The following is a 19894-nucleotide window of genomic DNA, read 5'->3' on the forward strand; positions in this document are numbered from 1 at the left end:
TCAGGAGTGTTTTTCAGTCTTATAGAGTGCCAGGACTCTCAGACTGACTGACACACTGTTCCAAACTTCATGAAGAATAACTAATTACAGAGAACTTCGATTGGATTAACTTGAAAAGAAAAACAATGTACGCTGTTGGCATAGTTCATGTCTGCAAAGTTAGCACATGGGAGACTGCGGCAGGAGGATCTCCAGTGAAGGAATTCTTGGTTTCTATCAAGACCCTACCTCAAAAAACAAGGGTCAGACATGTGGCTTAGTAATATAGCAGCACACCAGGCCTAGAGTTCAATGCCCAAAAATCGCCAAAAGAAAAAAGATAAAAAGAAAGAAAAGAGGTAAACAAGAATGTTTAAAACTATGAGCTTCCTGAAATATTTTAGGCGGTCTGAATTCCTTTGGGAATATTTTTGCAGCCTTGTCAATGTATACCTATCCCAAAGAGGTCCATAGTGTTTAGAGCTCAGCTCACAGCATCCATTTGTTCCCCTAAAAATGAGCAGTGATGGGCCTCCTTTGGGTCTTTGCTCAGCGAGTACACTCTTAGTTTTGTGGCATGGCCTCTCAAGAAATGATAGCTGGTTGTGAATTCTGCAACTACAGGCCCAGGCATGACCTTAGGGCCTAGCACGCGCGAACCGGACCCTTTTTCTTCCAGACCACCGTGGTTAAAGTGAGAAAAGAAACCTGGGTTACAGACTTAAAGCTGTGCATTAAAAACTTACCTTTTCCCTGGAGAATTATAGGAGCTCATTGAACACTTGACTGATATTTTTCAAATGAATAGTGCTTTTCATGACAATTCCTTTTTGAGTATTTTCTCTTCTCCTTCCTAATTGCACAATATGTCAGAAACTTCGTTCAGGACTTTTAGCTCCATTCAGCTTCTTGGCCTGTAATTGGAACATTTGGAAGGAAGAAGGATCAGAAGTGCAAGGCCATTTTCAACTTTACCATGAGTTTGTGGCTTAACGGGGTTGCATGAGATATTGCCTTAAAAAAAAAAAAGAGAAAAGAAAGAAAGAAAAAAGAAAATAAAGGAAACAGAAAGTAAATCAGTAAAAACATATGGAAGTATTTGTGTCCCCTAAAAGCAATGAGCTCATGTGCACCACACAGTAGGGTTTTTAAAAATCACTTTATTTTAATTGTAGCAAAATGCATATACTATAAAATGCTTTACTTTAATCATTTTAGAGATCAGATTGAGGTTTTTTATTGCTGTGATAAAGATCAATCAAAAGCAATGTGGGGAGGAAAGGGTTTGTTTCAGCTTACAGCTCTCAGATCACAGTCTGTCAGGGAGAAAAATCAGGGCAGGAACTCAACTAGGAACTTGGAGACAGGAACCGGGCCAGAGACCATCGAGGTTTCATACTGCTTACTGATTTGCTCCCCATGGCTTGCTCCGCCTGTTTTTTTTTTTTTACATAAGCCAGGACACATGACTTGGAGTGGCCCCATCCCTAGTGAACTGGGGATCATTAATCAAAGAAGTGTCCCTATAGGCTTGCCCACAGGCCAAGAGTGGAAGGATTTTCTCAGATAAGGTTCCCTTTTTCTCAAGCGATTCTAGATTGTGTCAAGTTGATAAAAAACTAACCAGGACAACTGACCCTTGTCAACTTGACACACAAAACATACTGTTACACCTTAACCTTTATCTTTTTGTATATCTCCAATAGCTCCTGTTAATATTAGTGTCACAGCCTACAAGAACTTGGTTAGTTACTTTCCAGATGGCTAATTTTGTTTATTGCTCATCATTTCATGGGCTTCCACATTTTTATGGATTTATCTGTTTGTGGTGCTAGTGGTCCTCTGCTGTGTTGGATAGGTGCTCCACACACTGTCAGGGTGTTCACCTGTACTAAGAAGTACTTAGTACTTCTCTTTTGTAAAACTATATTGGGAAGCTGACACTGGAGACATGGACAGATAACAGAGAGGTGGATGGGAAAAGAATCCTTGGAAGGGACAGTTAAGTATATGACTGTTCACATCCTCAGGTTAGTAAATGCTTGTCATTGTGGAAAATGGAGGAAGGGAATGGCATCCAGGGGACAGTTGATGACAGGAGTGAAGACAGGATGGGAGAGGAATGGGACGATACAGTACAATAACAAATTCTAATGCTGACAACAAGAGCTTAGATACGGCAGCATTCTCATTTTTGTTCAGCAAGTATTGTCACTCTTTTGGAACCTTCTTTCCCTAAGTCTAGACTTGGATTTCCCATTGACTTTGACTCTAGGACCTGGTCCTGAATTCCCCTCTGTAATGTTATTAAAAGAGCATGAGGCTGGCCAACCGATATTCTCTGCAAGAGGTTTATTAGGAGGGTATGGAGGGAGGGGGGAGCAGGACATGAAGAGAGAGAGAGAAAAGGGAAGGGGCGCCGAGAGAGAGAGAGAGAGAGAGAGAGAGAGAGAAAGACAGGAGAGTAAAAGAGTGAGAGAGTAAGAGAGACCACGTGTCGGGGTTGGCCTTTTAAGGGGCAAGGTAACCATGCCTTCCAGGTGTGGCCACTGGGCCAGTGACACATGATGACATCATAAGTTGCTGGGTAACCCAGGAGCAGGTTGTGTTCCAAAATACTAACACCCTCTGCAAGTTGGACATCTATCCAGACATTAGTCCCTATTTTACCACAAAGAGATGTAAGCCTGACAATTTCTCAAAGTGACTTCATCATATCTCTCACTTAGAATTTTTAGCAAACGAAGTAAAACCAAAACTTTAAAAACTCATACTTAAAATTGATAAGTTTACATAAATTTTTACATGAATTTTGGTCCTCCTTAAATAGGATGCAATTAGCTCTAAGTTCACAAATGATTACAGACCTAATAGGTAAAGTGTAGATTATATCTTGGTTATTCTGCAAAACCATGGTTACCAAAATTTAGAGATTTGTCAAGGTCAAAGGCAAGAGGAGGAATGGAGCTGACTTTGTTGTGTTCTCTGGTTTTGAATTCAGCCAGACCAGTGCATTCACAAATTTCATTCATGTGTTCAACCAGCTGTAAAGACCCTGCGAAGAGACCAGACACATCTCAGTATATACTACACATGCTCAGTGACCACATTTCCAGACAACAAAAGGCAACACTAAGTTACCCCAACACAAAGACAGAAGCCCTGTAAGGCACTGCAAGTAGAGAGACTCAATCCAGGAACTTATTTAATAGGACACAAACATTCCAGTTTGTTGCTGGGGTGCTGGAAGGCTGAAAAAAAAAATACTGCTGATGCCCAAGTGACCTAGGCATTAAGAGCTGCTCCAGACAGCTGTACCTTTGAGGAACTGGAGGACATAAGGGAGGATACAGTATTGCCATAACTTTGGAGCTTAGGGAAGGGGTTTCCCATGGTTGACTCCTGTACCATGGTGTAGTGCTTGGTTAACGAAGGACTGGAGACAGAGAATTGGAATTACAGTTGTCTCTATTGCTAGGCATTCACAGAAAGCAAGCCTCGTATGCTTTCTTCTTGCTCCCATGTCTTATGTACTTTCTCTGGTAGAAAAATGATGGAAGGCCACTGGGAGGGCACTTTGCAGAACCCCCGCTGTGCTGGCCACAGGACAGAACAGAGACCGTGAAGTAGAAGAGAATCACCGCACACTGTGCATTCAGTGTTCGTGCCCTGCTCAGAGAGATCTGTGGAAGGCAAAACGGCTACCGTGATGACACTTGAAGGTGGGACCTTTGGAAGGTAAACTTTGGTTTGGTCTTTTGTTTTTTCGAGACAGGAGTTTTCGGTGTAGTCATGGTTGGCCTCGAACTTGGAGATCTGCCTGTTTAATCCCAACACTTGGGAGGTAAAGGAAGGAGGATCTTTGTGAGTTCAAGGCCAGCCTGATCTACCCAGTGAGTTCTAGGACAGCCGGGGCTACATAGTGAGGACTGGTCCCTGTCTCCCCTCCTTCACCAAAAAGAACCAAGAAATACAGAGTAGATTACTGGACTGGGGCTGCATTGCTGAGCGAGGATGGTGAGTATGGCACGTGGAGACCATACTGTTTTAATGTAGTTGTTTCCTACTTCGCATGGATTTATAGGATATGTCCCTTTCCTGGGTCAAAAGGGCAAGTAGAGTAAAGCAGGTGGCTGTACGGACTCTCAGGGGCAATCTACTGGGGACAGAACAAGAAAGGGCTGATGATGACGATTTAAAGAAAGCAGCAGAGAAGACCTGCTCTAGACACTTTCCAGCCAAAGCTCAGAGACTGCTGCGGTGAGGTGACGAGATCCCTATAGAAAGGAGTCTGTGTGTGTGTGCAATGTCTCGGGGCCTCCCATGTATTCTAGTGTGCCAGGGAGCAGTGGACATGACCTTGGGTCTCTGGGGTAGGAACAGAACTCAAGTAGGTGTGGAGCTGCCTCTGAGAATAGGAAGTCACAGGTTGTGGGTAGTGGGTGGTGGTGGCAGATGCTTGAGGGAGAAAGGTGGAGGCAGAGGGCTGCAGGCAAGGGGGTAGAGTTTGTGGAGTGTTACACTCCTGATATGCTTTTTGAAGGTGAAACATTTCCCCGACCCCTCATAGCCACAGGAGGGCAGTGAGATAAAGCGGAAGCAAAGGGTTTGAAAATTCGAGTCTGTTTAATAGCAGAATGGGGGTGGGGTAGGGGCTGCCACCACATTCTCCAGAGCAGAAACCCTCAGGGATTTGATAGCCAGCAGGCTGCCTGGTGGACCTAGAAGGGAAAGGGAGGGCTAGGAATGGGAAGCATTGTGAGCCTTGGGAAGTAGGATGGAGGTTGGAGGGAGCAAGCACAAGGTCTGAGGAGAGTGGAGGCTGCTGGGGCAAAAGAGCCCAAACCCTAACACAGCTCCGGTCTTTGTTTCCATGTCACAAATGAGACACCACTACCCCTTGCCCAATGGCATGGAAGCTGCCCTCCCAGCCCCCAGTTCTTGCCTTCCCCCTCCCTGCCTTTGGCTTTTTTGATAGCCTTCCCAGCCTTGCATGTTGTTGCTATGGGGGTGGGGAGTCCCTCCAGACTCATCTTTCAGAGAATCTCCTTAACTGGCTTCTGACACCTCTTTGCCTTCCCACTTTGCAAGCCTGGTGGCATTTCTTTCACAATTCTGTAAACACCAATTCTCACCTAGGTTGTAGAACAAGCCAGCCCAGCAGGTTAAGTGCTAATGGTAAGGGCTGGTATTTAGTTAACCTTCCAAATCAACCTGCAGCCAGAGTGACAGGGCCCACTCCCAGCACCAATTTAGGCAGGTAGAAAAATGCCTAAAATTTAGCTGTTCCCTGTCAGTGAGAAAAATAATCAGGAAGCAAAGGTTTCTGAGATCGATGGAAAGATTAGCCATGCGCTAAGAACTGATATTGAGACGGGATGTTCGTGCTGACTAAGGGCTACTCGGGCTAAATATGTGACTGTCTCATCCTGCTCAACAGTGCAGCAGGCTTCAGTAGGTCCCACCTAGTGAGAGGGATTGTACCAGTCTGGGCTTTGCTTTGCTCTAGTTTATATTATTGTAAATGGTTATAAGAAATTATAAGAAATGGTCAGTTAGTGCAAGAAAAATAACTCGAATGCAGAGTGCTTTCTGATAGCACTTCTAACATTCTTCCAAGATATACAAATTTAATAAAAAGAGGGAAAATTGAGTGAAAATAGAGCCACCATTGAGAATCAATGTCTGATTCCCCCAGAAGCAAGATTTTTCTTCTCAATAGAGAAGGAATGCCTCAGTCTTTGAACTCCAGAGTCCCTGACTTAAGTAAATTTTGTTAGTTCTGTAGATTATATGAATGAATGCAGGAGTTGGTCTGTTTTGGACAAAGTTCATGAATTCTAGAACAATAAAATTTTGTAGCTCAAAGACTTGAATTTCCTATTTCATTTTTTTTCTGTTAAAATCATCTTGTTATTAAAACAATAAAGTAATAAATGCATTTGCCTCTTAATATCCCAGAAAATGTTGGTAAGCAAGGAGAAACTGTCACTAAGTAGGTTGGCTGTGCAGATGAGCCAATTTTAGTTACCATGTTAAGATTTGGGGGGTGGGGCTGGGGAGGTGGATCAGAGGTTAAGAGCACTGGCTGCTCTTCTAAAGGTCCTGAGTTCAATTCCCAGCACCCACATGGTGGCTGACAGACATCAGTTCCCTCTTTTGGAGTGCAGCTGTACATGCAGGCAGAACACTGTATACATAATAAATATTTTAGAAAAGATTTTTTTTTTCTTGAAAATTTCCTTCGCTCTGCCACATGGGATAGAGCTATTGGTCTTGTCTGGGAAGCTGACTTTCTTACTGACCAGTGTGTCTTGACCATGACACTGGGCCAGCACCCTGCAGTGTCCTGGTTCTTGGGAGGTTTCTTGTGCTTCCTGGCTGGCTTGTTCGAGCGTTTGTTCTTTGTGGGCTTGGCAACACTTTGAGATGCAGGCTATAGCTCAGCTTCATTCTGCGTGATTCTGCCTTGACCTCTTCTAAGACGGAGCCTATGAAGGGCATGCCTCGGTCTGTGGCAGCGGCTTTGAGAGTCAGGAGGGAGACCTAGAGCCAACATGTCTCGCTACTTAGGACTATAGGGAGGTGTGTAGATGACTTTAGTGTAGGGCATGATCCGGGTATGCTGCTGGTTGTAACCTACTTCTGTGGAAACTCCGATTGGTGGGGCCAAGCACTAGCTTAGTGTCTCTCGTTTGAAATGCTCAAGACTACAAATGTCCCAGATTTCAGATGTTATGTTTGTATGTGTAACGAGATACCTTGGGAATGATTCCCAAGAGGACATTTATTTGTGTGATGTCAACGCTTTATACACATAACCTGAAGGAATTTATATGTGGAATTTCTACTTGTGACATCACAGTGGTGCTCAGAAAGTGTGTTCGGGTCTTGGGATATTTCAGATTTTACAGGCTCAGAATGAAACTATCTCAGCTGAGTTAGTCACCCATCTATAGTCTATTTTGAGAAAGAGTCTGATTGGTGGCAGCTTGGACACAGATTCGATTTTTGTTGTTGTTGTTTTTGCTAGACTTTCCTAGCATCCTGTAATCATGCTATTCTGAAACGCGTCCAGTTTCCTAAATATGCTTTCCTGTCTGAGTGCTTATACACAACATATCTCTGCCCCTTCCTTCCTCTCCTTAACCGCAGCTCATCCTGGGTACATCTAAACTAGTTTAGGGGGAGGGCCACCCATCCCCAGAGTATCCAGAACCTCCCACACTGCAGCACACCTTATGAAACTGTATCCCCAAACACTCTCACCTGTTTGAGAAAAAGGAGGTCATCGGAGTTGCTTAGAGATCTATCTACAGCGCCTCCCTTGGCTCCTCCTGGGCAGAGGAACTGCCAGTAATTGTTGAGTGAACCAATGAAAATTAAAAGAAAGATACAAAATAGAGAAATGTTTAAATTCAGTGTCAAAACAGGCAAAAGAGAAAAGAGAGTAGGGAGGAAAGGCCAGGAGCTAAGTAATTTATTTACCAATCTTAAGTGGAATTTATTAACATAATGTTAATGGAATTTAGTTCCTGCCGCTATTTTCTTACCAATTCGCTTTTACAAACACTATTATCACGAACACCTTTTCCATATATCTTTTGTATACACTTTAACATGCCCATAGGATAAGCTGATAGAAGTGGAATCCCTCTCTCAAAGGATTTCAGATTAGTAGATGGCTGGAAGGAATCTATTTCATCCCATTGGCCTACAGAAAACATGTAACTTTTGTGTTTATTTCTTAGGGATAAGTTATTGTCGTACTTTAAGTACTTTGTTTTATTTATGAAATACCTTTGTTGCAGTGTAAGAACATGAATGATATAATTTATATAACGGCGGCTGATTTTAAATGTACAGCTCTGTGGCTTGGGCACAGTTACAGTGCTGTGGGACCATTATAGAGTCCACTCAAGGAGCACACTCGCCTTGTTGGTCATCTCCCAAGCTGTTGCTATCAACTCTGTCAGGTAACCCCCCTGCTTGCCACTTCACGTCTATTCGAGAATTTGCTGTTTGTTTTGGAAGTCAGTTTAGTTTGGGTCTCATTTGTTTTCTGTCTAGCAGTGGTGTTAAGTGGCTGGAAGACTTCTGATGGCATTAGGCCAAGGGCTGCCAGGGAAAAAAGGCACCCGGAGGAAATAGGCAGGTTGTAATGCCATAGAAAACAGATCTCAGATACAGCGGAGCATCGTTTTGTAGTAATCAAGTGCTTCTTGGTCATTCTGAAAGATTTTCGTCAGTAACTTATAATAATCCATACCTAAGCCATCACCAGCAGCTTGGGAATCTTGATCTAGAATAAGAGGTGGAGGAGTCTGTCTGGGCAGGCACTCAACCCTAAGTATCAGCCTTGCAATGGTTGGTAGGGCTTTAAGAATGAGAGCACCAGCTGCTCTTCCAGGGGGCTCAATTCCCAGTACCCATGTGGCAGCTCACAACTGTCTGTAACTCTGGTCCCAGGAGACCTGGCACCCTCACACAGACACACATGCCGGCAAAAACACTAGCATGCATGAAATAAGAATAAATTATTTAAAAATAAGATTAAAAGAAAATTTGTTTTAAATGAATTCTTCGAGAAGCATGTTCTGCACTGCACAGTGTTGAAGCTTGATTCTGGGGGTTCCACTCGATGACTGGAATAACCCAGGGTGAGACTCAGGGATCCTGAGGTTAAAGGGCCAGGCCCCTTTAAACAACAGCAGTCCTCAGCTCTGCTAATCATGGGCTCCTGCCCGCTTTACTATTACTGCTACTGAGTTCTGGGGCATTGTATGGAAACTTGGGGTGTAAGAGCGAGGAGTACTCATGGAGGATTAACAGGCTTTCATCTTTGTACCTTTTAAGTAGGAGGGCCATCTCACAAACTGAGTTAGAGGGAGGTGCTTTTGTAAAGCTTTGAAGTTTTCCTTTGCAAACAATAGGATGTATTTGAGACTCCTTTCCCCTTCAAAGTAAGAGTCCCTGAAGCAAATCATTTCCTTTCTGTATTTCTTAACCTCTACTAACTAACCCGTGTTATAGAAGCCTAATAGCAGGCAGGGAAGCCATGCCCAAAATATAAATAAATGCCGAGGGACTCCTAAGTCTAGAGACATTTCAGTTGAAACCGTAGAATTGCTTAGTGGATGTGTTTATTTTGCACTTACTGTCTGGCATTAACACTACAGGTTTAGTGCTCATGTTCTTTAAAAACTAATTGTGTGTATGTGTGTGTGTGTTCACATATGTGTGTGTTCAGGTGCCTGCAGAGGAGAAGAAGTTGTTGGATGCCCTGGAGCTGGAGGTACAGGGAGCTGTGAACTGAACTCAGATCTCTGGAAGAGCAGCCAGTGTTCTTAACTATTGGGCTCTCTTTCATTCCTTGATTTTCTGTTTTCTCTTTCTTTTTTTCTTTCTTTCTTTCTTTCTTTCTTTCTTTCTTTCTTTCTTTCTTTCTTTCTTCCTTCCTTCCTTCCTTCCTTTCTCTTTCTTTCTTTCTTTCTTTCTTTCTTTCTTTCTTTCTTTCTTTCTTTCTTTTCTTAACTTCCTCTCATCACATCTTCACCGTCTATCAACTGTCTCATGATCAAGAAGTTAGAAAAAAGGTTTTTAGACTAATAGATTTTAAAGCATTCATTTGATGAAAGTTCAATTTTCCTCACTTCAATGACACAGAGACAAAGGAAGGGTCAAGTGATTATAGATATGCTGAGAAGCTGGCAAATCAAATGTCGTATACTAACAGCAAAACAATGTCTACTAAATAATGTAATCCAATGAATGACTGTTCTGGCACAAGTTAACTGACAACTGAGTTCCAATGAATGGTGCTTGCTGTCAGTAAATCAAAAATCCTCTTAGCAAAACAGCTCCCCAGCAGGATGGCCTAGGGTTAACACAGCATGAGCCCGACCTGGTGAGAGTCTGCTAGAATTGTTGACATAGTTCTCCCCACCCCATGTCTCTCTCTCTCTTGTCTGTCTCTTTCTGTCTCTCTGTGTCTCTCAGTCTCTTTATCTCTCTTTTTTTCTCTCTCTCTCTTTCAGTCTTCTTTGAGTTTCTCATGGTCCTATAAGTAAGGCCCTTACTGAAGCTTCTGGCAGTAACTCTAATTAATCCCATGTTTTACCAAGACAAACGTTAAGTGTCTAGTTTCCATGGTCTGTCACTGGTGCCCATTTGTTCATCTCTTTAGGGGAAGTCCATATAACACTCTTGAAGCACAACACCCTTTGCAGACTGAGGAAAATTGAAGACACCATCATAGACACAGGATGCTCAGACTGAATGTTACACCAACTTTTACATCAAAGCTGAGATGTTTACCTCTGCTTTAATGCATGTAATTGAAGCTACTGAAATGGGAAAAAAAGATAAGGAAGTACATGACTCAACAGATAAAGAAAAATACTTAACACTCATTTAAATCACTGACCTTGTGATGGGCACTTTTTACCTACTATTTCCTCGGACTCTCTGAACTTATCATGTTGAATTAAGTCTTTGCCTATGCCTTCTAGTTTTTATTTTGAGTAAAACCACTAAGAGCTTAAACTTAGCACATCATGTTGGCAATGCTTGCTCATGGAGTTTGCTGAGGTGCATACTGGCAGAGCAGACTCTGCTGGTCTGAAAGGAACACGTTCTATCACATTCCTAAAATGGGATTGTGCTTGTGATGGCTACTTTTTGTCAAGGCGGCAAGACTGTGAGTCACCGGGAAGGAGGAACATTCAGTTGTGGAACTGCCTCTATCAGGTTGACCTGTGTGTATCTGTGAGGCATTTTCTCAGTTGCCAGTTGATGTGGTAAGACCCAGCCCAATGTGGAAAATACCAACCCTAGGCAGGTGGGCCTGAGCTGTGTAAGAAAAGTACCTGAGCAAGCCAGAGGAAGCAAAGCAGTAAGCCGTGTTCCTCCATGCTCTTTGTCTTAAGTTTTCCCCCTGGATTCCCTCAGTGATGGACTTATGACCAGTCAACTGTCATAAATCTTTTCCTCCCAGAGTTGTTTTTGGTCAGTCTTTTACTCACAGCAACAGAAAGCAAAGTCAGACAGTGTGGAGGCTTCCTGCAACCCAAGCATTCAGACCTGTGTCGGTTGCTAGTGATACATGATCAAATACCAAGAGGGTGTACTTGACTTTGATAAACAGATTCCTGTCACAGTCAAGGGGCTGAAACATTAGGATTGTACTGGAGAAAAATCCATGTCTACATTTTTTACTTTTTGTCATTGCAAAAGGTGTCCAGATACACTACCTCCATTAACAGGAATGTAAACTCCAGTCCTTCATCTTCCAAGAATTTCCTCACTGCAGAGAAGTGTTAGTGGAACCACTTCATAATGAAATGTCTGCTATTTGTTTTGGTGTGTGTATGGATTCTTTGTTCTAGTGCCTGACTGGCTTTCATGCTCTGCAGCACCTTTTAATAGTGCTATAGTCAATCTGCCCTTCCATTCCTTCCATGCCCTAGTGCCTCCTGTGTCCTTTATGAGCGAAGGTTCTGAGTCTTCTTCTAGAACAGTTTGGTTAAATTACAGCAGAAGGCTTTTTTGGTTGCAGTTGGGGGTGTGTGGAGAATCTTTTCCTATCAATTAGATTGAATTCTTCTGGAGATGTGATAGCGATTTCTCCACCCTTTCCAGGAATGTTTGTATTTTTCAGTTGGAACCTACTCCTGAGTTTGTGTGGCCAATCTCTTATCAGGGGCAGACAATTTGGTGCCGCCGGCTGCAGAAGAGCCTTTACTGAAGTCTTCGCACAGGCTCACTACTCTCTGGTATAACATGCTGCTATCAGTTGTGCCACATTTTCTGAATGTCTTCTGTATTTAATGCGTCGGTCAGTTTTGCTAAGCACTTACGTACCGTTACAGCTCTTCCGGTCTGAGGTGTGATGGTGATGTTAATGTGGATGTCTTTTTATTTTTCACCGTGATTTCAAGGATAGATTTGTTTCGCAATAGAGTGCATCAGGGCAGTGTACCATGTTGCTTTCTTTCCTTGTTAAGTACGTACCTTTCGCCCTTTCACTTAAAGGACACTTTTCTTCGCCATGTCGTAATTGTCAGCCTCACTACTCTTGTATTTGGAGAGTGTTATTTAGTTTGAAAAGGGCCACCAGAACAGAAGCTCTGTGATACCAAAACAGCTGGTCTTTAACAGAGGGAACTCTGGTTGTGGTCAGGTAGCACATGCAGCGTGGATACAGTAAAGAAAGAGAAGACTGGTGTCCTGGGTGGGAAGGACGGAAACAAGCAGGACAGTGCAGGACCTCATGACGGCACTCAGACGGTGTGCATTTTATAGCTTATGACTTGTTTTTCTCTAGAGATTTTGATTCAGTGCCTTTGGACTGCAGTTACCGAAGCTTTGGGAAGAGAAAATGCGGACAAGGAGGTATCATTGTGATAGTGATAATCAGCCACTATCATTAAGGGAAAAATCAATCTGTATTTGCACTTACTATAGGATCATGTTCTGTAAGAAGATGTTGTAGGAATACTAATGCATTTCTAGTCCTTGTTATTTTTAGTTATTTACAAGTTCTCATACTTGCTGGTGTTTATTTGTAATGACAAGATTGATGCTTTTTTTTTTGCTCTTGCAGTTACTTGAAGACTTGCATGGAATGGAGGAAAATTTGAGTAACCTACCATACAGGGGTTGAACAGGCAAATCTCCGCCTTCTTGTGTCCGCTCTCATGCTATAAACCTGTGTCCTTGTCATGGTTTATTTGCATTTGTACACTTCCTGAAAATTAGAGATTTTTATGTTTAGAATGGTGCCCAAGCACAGGCCTTAAACAACTCATAGTGCTCATAGTGTTTTTAAACTATGAAGACTAAACCTTTAAAATATATCCATACATATATATATATTATTTTTGCAATCATTTTTAAAATTTATTTGCTTATTCACTTTGCATCCTGATTACATCTCTCCCTCTGCTCTTCCCAGTCCATTGCCTCACACATCTTCTCCTCATTCTCCCCTCTCCTTATCCTCAGAGAAGGGGAAGGCTCCCATGGCTACCAACCCACGGTTGCACATTAAGTCACTGCAGGACTAGACGCATCCTCTCCTACTGAGGCCAGACAATGCAGCCTAGTTAGAAGAATGGAATTCAAAAAGGAGGTGAGAGAGGGCTCCTGTTCCAGTTGTTGGGGTATCTGTATGAAGAACAAGCTGTGAGTCTGCTACATATGTACAGGGAACCTAAGATCAGTTCATGCGTGCTTTTTGGTTGGTGGTTCAGTCTCTGTGAGCCCTCATGGGCCCAGGTTAGTTGACTCTGAAGGTCTTCATATGGAATCCTTGACCCCTCTAGCTCCCTCGAGTGTTCCCATAGGACTCCCTGAGCTGTCTAATGTTTGGTTGTGGGTCTCTGCTTCTGTTTTCATCAGCTGCTTGGTGAAGCCTCTTAAAAACAAGGATATCTTGAAATTTGCAAGAAAATGGATATCATCTTGAGTGAGGTAATTTAAACTAAAAAAAAAAAGTGCATGGTATATTCTTAGTTATAAGTGGATATTAGCCATAAAGCATAGGATAACCATGCTACAATTCACAGACTCACAGAAGCTCAGTTACGAGGAGGGCCCAAGGAAAGATGCTTGAACCTTACTCAGGAGGAGAATAAATAAAAGAGGCATTGAAGGTGGATAGAAGGAAGGGCTTGGGTAGGAGCAGGGATGGGGAGGGGAGCAAGGGTGGAGATTAGGAGTAATGAGAACAGGGGAGAGAATGGAAATCAGAGGTGAGGCCATCTTGGAACTAGCCACAGACCCGGGATAGGGAAGGTTCCAGGAAGTCCCTGGATACATCCTCAAATACGGGAGTCCCCTTATTTGAGACTCCTAGCAGCGGGGGATATGGAGCCTGAAGAGGCCACTTCCTGTAGCCAGGCAGGACTTGCAGTAGACTGATAAGGACACCAACCCACCCACAAAATCTCAGACCCCAAATTTGTCCTGCCTACAAGATGTGCAGGGTCAAAGATGGAGCAAGGATTGAGGGAATGTCCAACCAAAGGCTGGCTCTACTTGAGACCATCGGAGAGAACCAGTCCCTGACACTATTGATGTTACTCTGCTGTGCTTGTAGACAGGAGCCCAGCACAACTCTGCTGAACCATTTTTGTGGAGACTATACTCTAGGTAAGTTTTGTTTAGGGCTAATTTTAATGCTCGCTGGGTGATCAATGTTAATGGGTCAGTAATGTATATTAAGTAAGGAGTCATTAAAAACCTGTGTTTTGTGAAGCCATCAAGCCATAAAAACTTTGTAAGTGAAAGTTCATAGGAACCTTTCCCTGGCTTTCTCACAGAGGCAATGTGTCATGTTGCCTAATATGATTTCCATATGACCACAAAGAACACTACAACTGTGAATAACAAGACCAGGCACCCCACAAATGCACATACACTGAAGAGAGTTTTACACATGTAAGGTATAAAAAAATACATATATATATATATATATATATACATAAAATTATATTCAAGCAAAAATCTACTTGAGAAGATAAATATATAAACAAAGGTAAAATAAATTGAAGCATTTGAATGACAAAATAGAGAGCTCAACTGAGATTATTTGGTAGCTGAGTGGAGAATGCATTAACCATCAGAATCCCCAGTCCCTTTTACTGAAAATAGGTTCTTTTCGTATACAATATATCCTGATTACAGATTGCCCTCCCTCTACTTCCTCTGGTTTTTTCTCTCCACTCCCAATCTGGATCCACTCTCTTTTCTATCTCTCGTTAGAGGATAACAGCTTCTAAGGAATAATAATAAAACAACAAAATAAAATATAGTGAGATAAAACAAAAACCACTACATTAAGGTTGAAAAAGGTGAACCAACAGAAGGAAGAGTCCCAAGAACAGGCACAAAAATCGGAGATCCTCCCATTCACATACTCAGGAGTTCCATAAAAATACTGAGCAGAAAGTGGTAATATATATATACACATACATACACACATATACATACATACATATATATATAGTCCTTTTAAAAATTTATTTATTTATTATTTATTACAATTTATTCACTTTGTATCATCTCCCTTGTTTCCTCCAATCCCATCCTCCTTCCCTCTTCTCTTCCTATGCCCCTCCCCTAGTCCACTGATAGGGGAGCTCCTCTTTCCATTCTATCTGACCATAGCCTATCAGGTCTCTTCAGGACTGGTTGCATTATCTTCCTCTGAGGCCTGGTAAGGCTGCACCACCCCCCAGGGAGGGGTGATCAGAGAGCCTGTCACTGAGTTCATGCCAGAGACAGCCCCTGCTCCCCTTACTAGGGAACCCACTTAGAGACTGAGTTTATGGGCTACATCTGAGCAGGAGTTTTAGGTCCTCTCCATGCAAGGTCCTTGGTTGGGGTATCAGTCTTTGCAGGGGCCCCAGGGCCCAGTTTATTTGGCTCTGTTGCTCTCCTTGTGGAGCTTCTGTCCCCTTCAGGTCTTCCTATCTCCCTCTTCTTTCATAACATTTCCTGCACTCTGCCCAAAGTTTGGCTATGAGTCTCAGAGCCTCTGCTTTCATACCTCAATCACTAGAGTCTTTCAGAAATCCTCTGTGGAAGGCTCCTGTCCTGTTCCCTGTGTTCTCTGCTTCTGATGTCTATTGCATTTGCCCTTCAGAATGAGGATTGAGCATCTTACCCTGGGTCCTCCTTCTTGCTTAGCTTCTTTAGGTGTGCAGATTTTAGTATGTTTATCCTATATTATATGCCTAATATCCACTTGTAAGTGAGTACAAATCTTATGTGTCTTTCAATTCTGGGTTAGCTCACTCAGGATGATCTTTTCTAGTTCCCACCATTTGCCTGCAAATTTCATGATTTCCTTTTTTTGAATTGCTGCGTAGTATTCCATTGTGTAAATGTACCACAATTTCTATATCCATTCCTCCATTGTGGGACATCTGGGTTGTTTCCAGATTCTAGCTATCATGAGTACAGCTGCTATGAACATGGTTGAGCAAATGTTCTTGTATACTTGAGCATATTTTGGATATATGCCTATGAATGGTATAGGTGGATCTTGAGGTAGCATTATTCCTAATTGTCTGTGAAAGCACCAGATTAATTTCCAAAGTGATTGTACAAGTTTCCATTCCCAGCAGCAATGGAGGAGGGTTCCCTTTCTCCATGTCCTCTCCAGCATGCGTTGCTACTTGAGTTTTTTATCTTTGCCATTCTGATGGGTGTAAGGTGAAATCTCAGGATTGTTTTGATTTGCATCTCCCTGATGACTAAGGATGTTGAACATTTTTTTAATCTTTTAAAAAAATTTTTAGTTATTTTATTTTTTATTGATTACAGTTTATTCACTTTATATCTCAGCTATAGCCTTCTCCCTCATCCCCTCTCAATCTCCCTCCCTCCCTCATCTCCACCCATGCCCCTTCCCAGATCCACTAATAGGGGAGGTCCTCCTCCCCTTCCCTCTGACCCTAGCATATCAATCTCATCAGGACTGGCTGCATTGTCTTCCTCTGTGCCCTGGCAAGGCTGCTCCCCCCTCGTGGGGTGGTTAAAGAGCCAACCACTGAGTTCATGTCAGAGACTGTCCCTGTTCCTATTACTAGGGAACCCACTTGGAGACTGAAATGCCATGGGCTACATCTGTGCAGGTGTTCTACATTATCTCCATGCATGGTCCTTGGTTGGTCTTTGTGTGGTTTAGATATTGAGGTTACTATGGCCTCATAGAATGAAGAGTTTGGTAATGTTCCTTCTGTTTTGATTTTGTGAAATAGTTTGAAGAGTATTGGCATTAGCTCTTCTTTGAAGGTCTGGTAGAACTTTGAGCTGAAACTATCAGGTCCTGGGCTTTTTTGGCTGGGAGACTTTTGATGACTTGTGTCTGTTTCCTTGGGGGAAATAGGACTGTTTAACATATTTACCTGATCTTGGTTTATGTTTGGTAAATGGAATCTATCAAGAAAATTGTCCATTTCATTAGATTTTTAAATTTTGTGGCATAAAGGCTTTTGAAGTAAGACCTAATGATTCTTTGAATTTTCTCCATGTCTGTCATTATGTCCCCCTTTTCATTTCCAATTTTGCTGATTTGGATAGTTTCTCTCTGCCTTTCAGTTAGTTTCGCTAAGGGTTTGTCTATCCTGTTAATTTTTCAAAGAACCAACTCTTGGTTTCATTGATTCTTTGAATTGTTTTATTTGTTTCTAATATATTGATTTCAGCCCTGAGTTTGATTATTTCTAACCATCTATTCCTCTTGGGTGTGTCTGATTCTTTCTTTTTCCCCCTAGGGCTTTTAGGTGTATTATTAAGTTGCTTGTATGAGATGTCTCAAACTCCTTACTGAAGGCACTTAGTGGTATAACCTTTCCTCCACTGCTTTCACTGTATCTCATAAATTTGGGTAAGTTGTGCCTTCATTTTCATTGAATTTTAGGAAGTCTCTAATTTCCTTTTTTATCTCTTCCCTGATCCAGCTGTTCGTTGAGTAGAGAGTTGTTTAGTTTTCATGCCTGTGTAGGCTTTTTGTTATTTCTGTTGTTGTTGAGGTCTAGTTTTAGTCCATGGTGATCTGATAGGATACAAGGTAGTATTTCAATCTTTTTGTATCTGTTGAGGTTTGCATTGTGTTCGACTATATGGTCAAATTTGGAGAAGGTTCCAGGAGCTACAGAGAAAAGGTATATACTCTTTTGAATTTAGGTGAAAAGTTCTGTAAACATCTATTAGATCGACTTGATTTAGGACCTCTGTAAAGTGTCGTTATTTTCCTAGGTAGTTTCTGACTGTATCATCTGTTCCTTGGTGAGAGTGGTGTGTTGAAGTCTACCACTATTAAAGTGTTGGGATCGATATGTGATTTGAGCTTTAATAATGTTTCATTTACAGATGCAGGTGATTTTGTATTTGGGGCATAGATGTTCAGTATTGTGATGTCCTCCTGATGGATTTTTCCTTTGATGAGAATGAAGTGTCCCTCCTCATCTTTTTTGGTTAATTTTGGTTGACAGTCTATTTTATTAGCTATTAGTATAGCTACTCCAGCTTGTTTTCTGGGTCTGTTTGCTTGATAAACCTTTTTCTTCCAGCTATTTACTCTGAGGTAGTGTTTGTCTTTGTTGCAGAGGTGTATTTCTTGGATGCAGCAGAATGTTGGATCCTGTTTCCGCAACCATTCTGTTAGTCTGTGTCTTTTTATTGGTGAGTTGAGTCCATTGATGTTGATAGATAATAGTGACCAATAAATGTTAGTTTCTTTTGTATTGGAGTCGGTGGTCTTACTGTGTTTCATTGCTTGTTTTCTTTTCATTTTTGTTGGGGTATTATCTGTATGCCATGTTTTCTTGGGTGAAGTTGTTTTCATTGGATTGGAGTTTTCCTTCTAGTATCTTCTGTAGGGCTGGGTTGCTGTGTAGATACTGCATAAATTTAGTTTTATCATGGAATATTTTGTTTTCTCCATCTATGTTGATTGAAAGCTTTGCTGAGTATAGTAGTCTGGGTTGGCATTTGTGGTCTCTTAAAGTCTGCATGATATCTATCCAGGCCCTTCTGGCTTTCACAGTTTCTGTTGAGAAGTCCGGGTGATTCTGATAGGTCTACCCTTATATCGGGCTTACGTGGCCTTTTTCCCTTGCTGCTTTTAATATTTTTTTTTCTTTGTTCTGTAGATTTAGTGTTTTGACTATTATGTGACATGAAGCATTTCTTTTCTGGTCTAGTCTATTTGGTGTTCTGTAAGCCTCTTGCATGTTTAAGGACACCTCTTTCTTTAAGTTGGGAAATTTTTCTTCTATGATTTTCTTGAAAATTTTTCTGGACCTTGGAGCCTGGAATCTTTTTTTTCTTCTAATCCTATTATCCTTGGATTTTGTCTTTTCATGGCATCCTTAATTTCTTGAATGTTTTGTATTTGTAACTTTTTTGATTTTTTTTCCTTTGAGAGATGTATCAATTTCTGCAATTGTATCTTCAGTGCCTGAGATTCTCTCTTCCATCTCTTGTATTCTGTTGGCGATATTTACCTTTGTGGTTCCTGATCTCTTTTCTAAGTTCTCCAACTCCAGGGTTTTCTCTGTTTGTGTTTTCTTCATTGATTCTAATTCTGCTTTCATGTCTCGCACCATTTCATTCATCTGTTTGAATGTGGATTCCTGTTTTTCCATGATGGCATCTATTTTTTGTTTGTTTCCTCTTGATGTGTCTGTATTTATGTGGCTATATTTGCCTGTATTTCTTTGAGAGCTTTGTTTGTTTCTTCTTTCTATGCTTCTAATAACTAGACAAGCATAGATTTAAAATCATTTTCCTGTGTTTCTGATATTATCGAGGTTGCTGGTGAAGCCATGAAGTTGATTTTTGTTGGATGTGTTCTTTCACCTGCCTCTAGCCATCTGATGGTCTGTAGCTTTCACTGTTTGTTCCTGGAGTCTGTATGTCAGACTGTGTCTGTCTGACTCTGGAGTCTGGAGCATTCTTCAGGAAGACTAGAGAGGTCTACCAGTTTGAGTGTGGATGCTGGTGTTTTAGATGCAGCTAAGAAAGGAAGGTTGCAGGTGCATTTGTGCAAGTGCAGGAGTATGAGTGGAAGTGTGCCCGGGAAGCCTCAAAGTCGATACCCATCAACTCACCAGTTTTGGAGTTTGGATCCTCTGCCCTTCAGAAACAATGTACTTTGGTTGCTGCCATCCATCTTGGAGTCCTCCCTTCTGGATCTTAAACTTCTTTTTCATCCTCTTCCAAGGGATTCCCTGAGGTCTGGAGGGAGGGATTTGATGGAGACGTCTTATTTAAAGCTGCATGTTTCAACATCTCTCTCTCTCTCTCCCTCCCTCTGTCTCAGTGTAATGTCTAGCTGTGGGTCTCTATATTTGTTTCCATCTTCTACCAGATGGCTGAATAAGGCACTGATCTATGAGCA

The sequence above is a fragment of the Meriones unguiculatus genome, chromosome 6 (genome assembly GCF_030254825.1).
Source record: "Meriones unguiculatus strain TT.TT164.6M chromosome 6, Bangor_MerUng_6.1, whole genome shotgun sequence".
NCBI classification, from domain to species: domain Eukaryota; kingdom Metazoa; phylum Chordata; class Mammalia; order Rodentia; family Muridae; genus Meriones; species Meriones unguiculatus.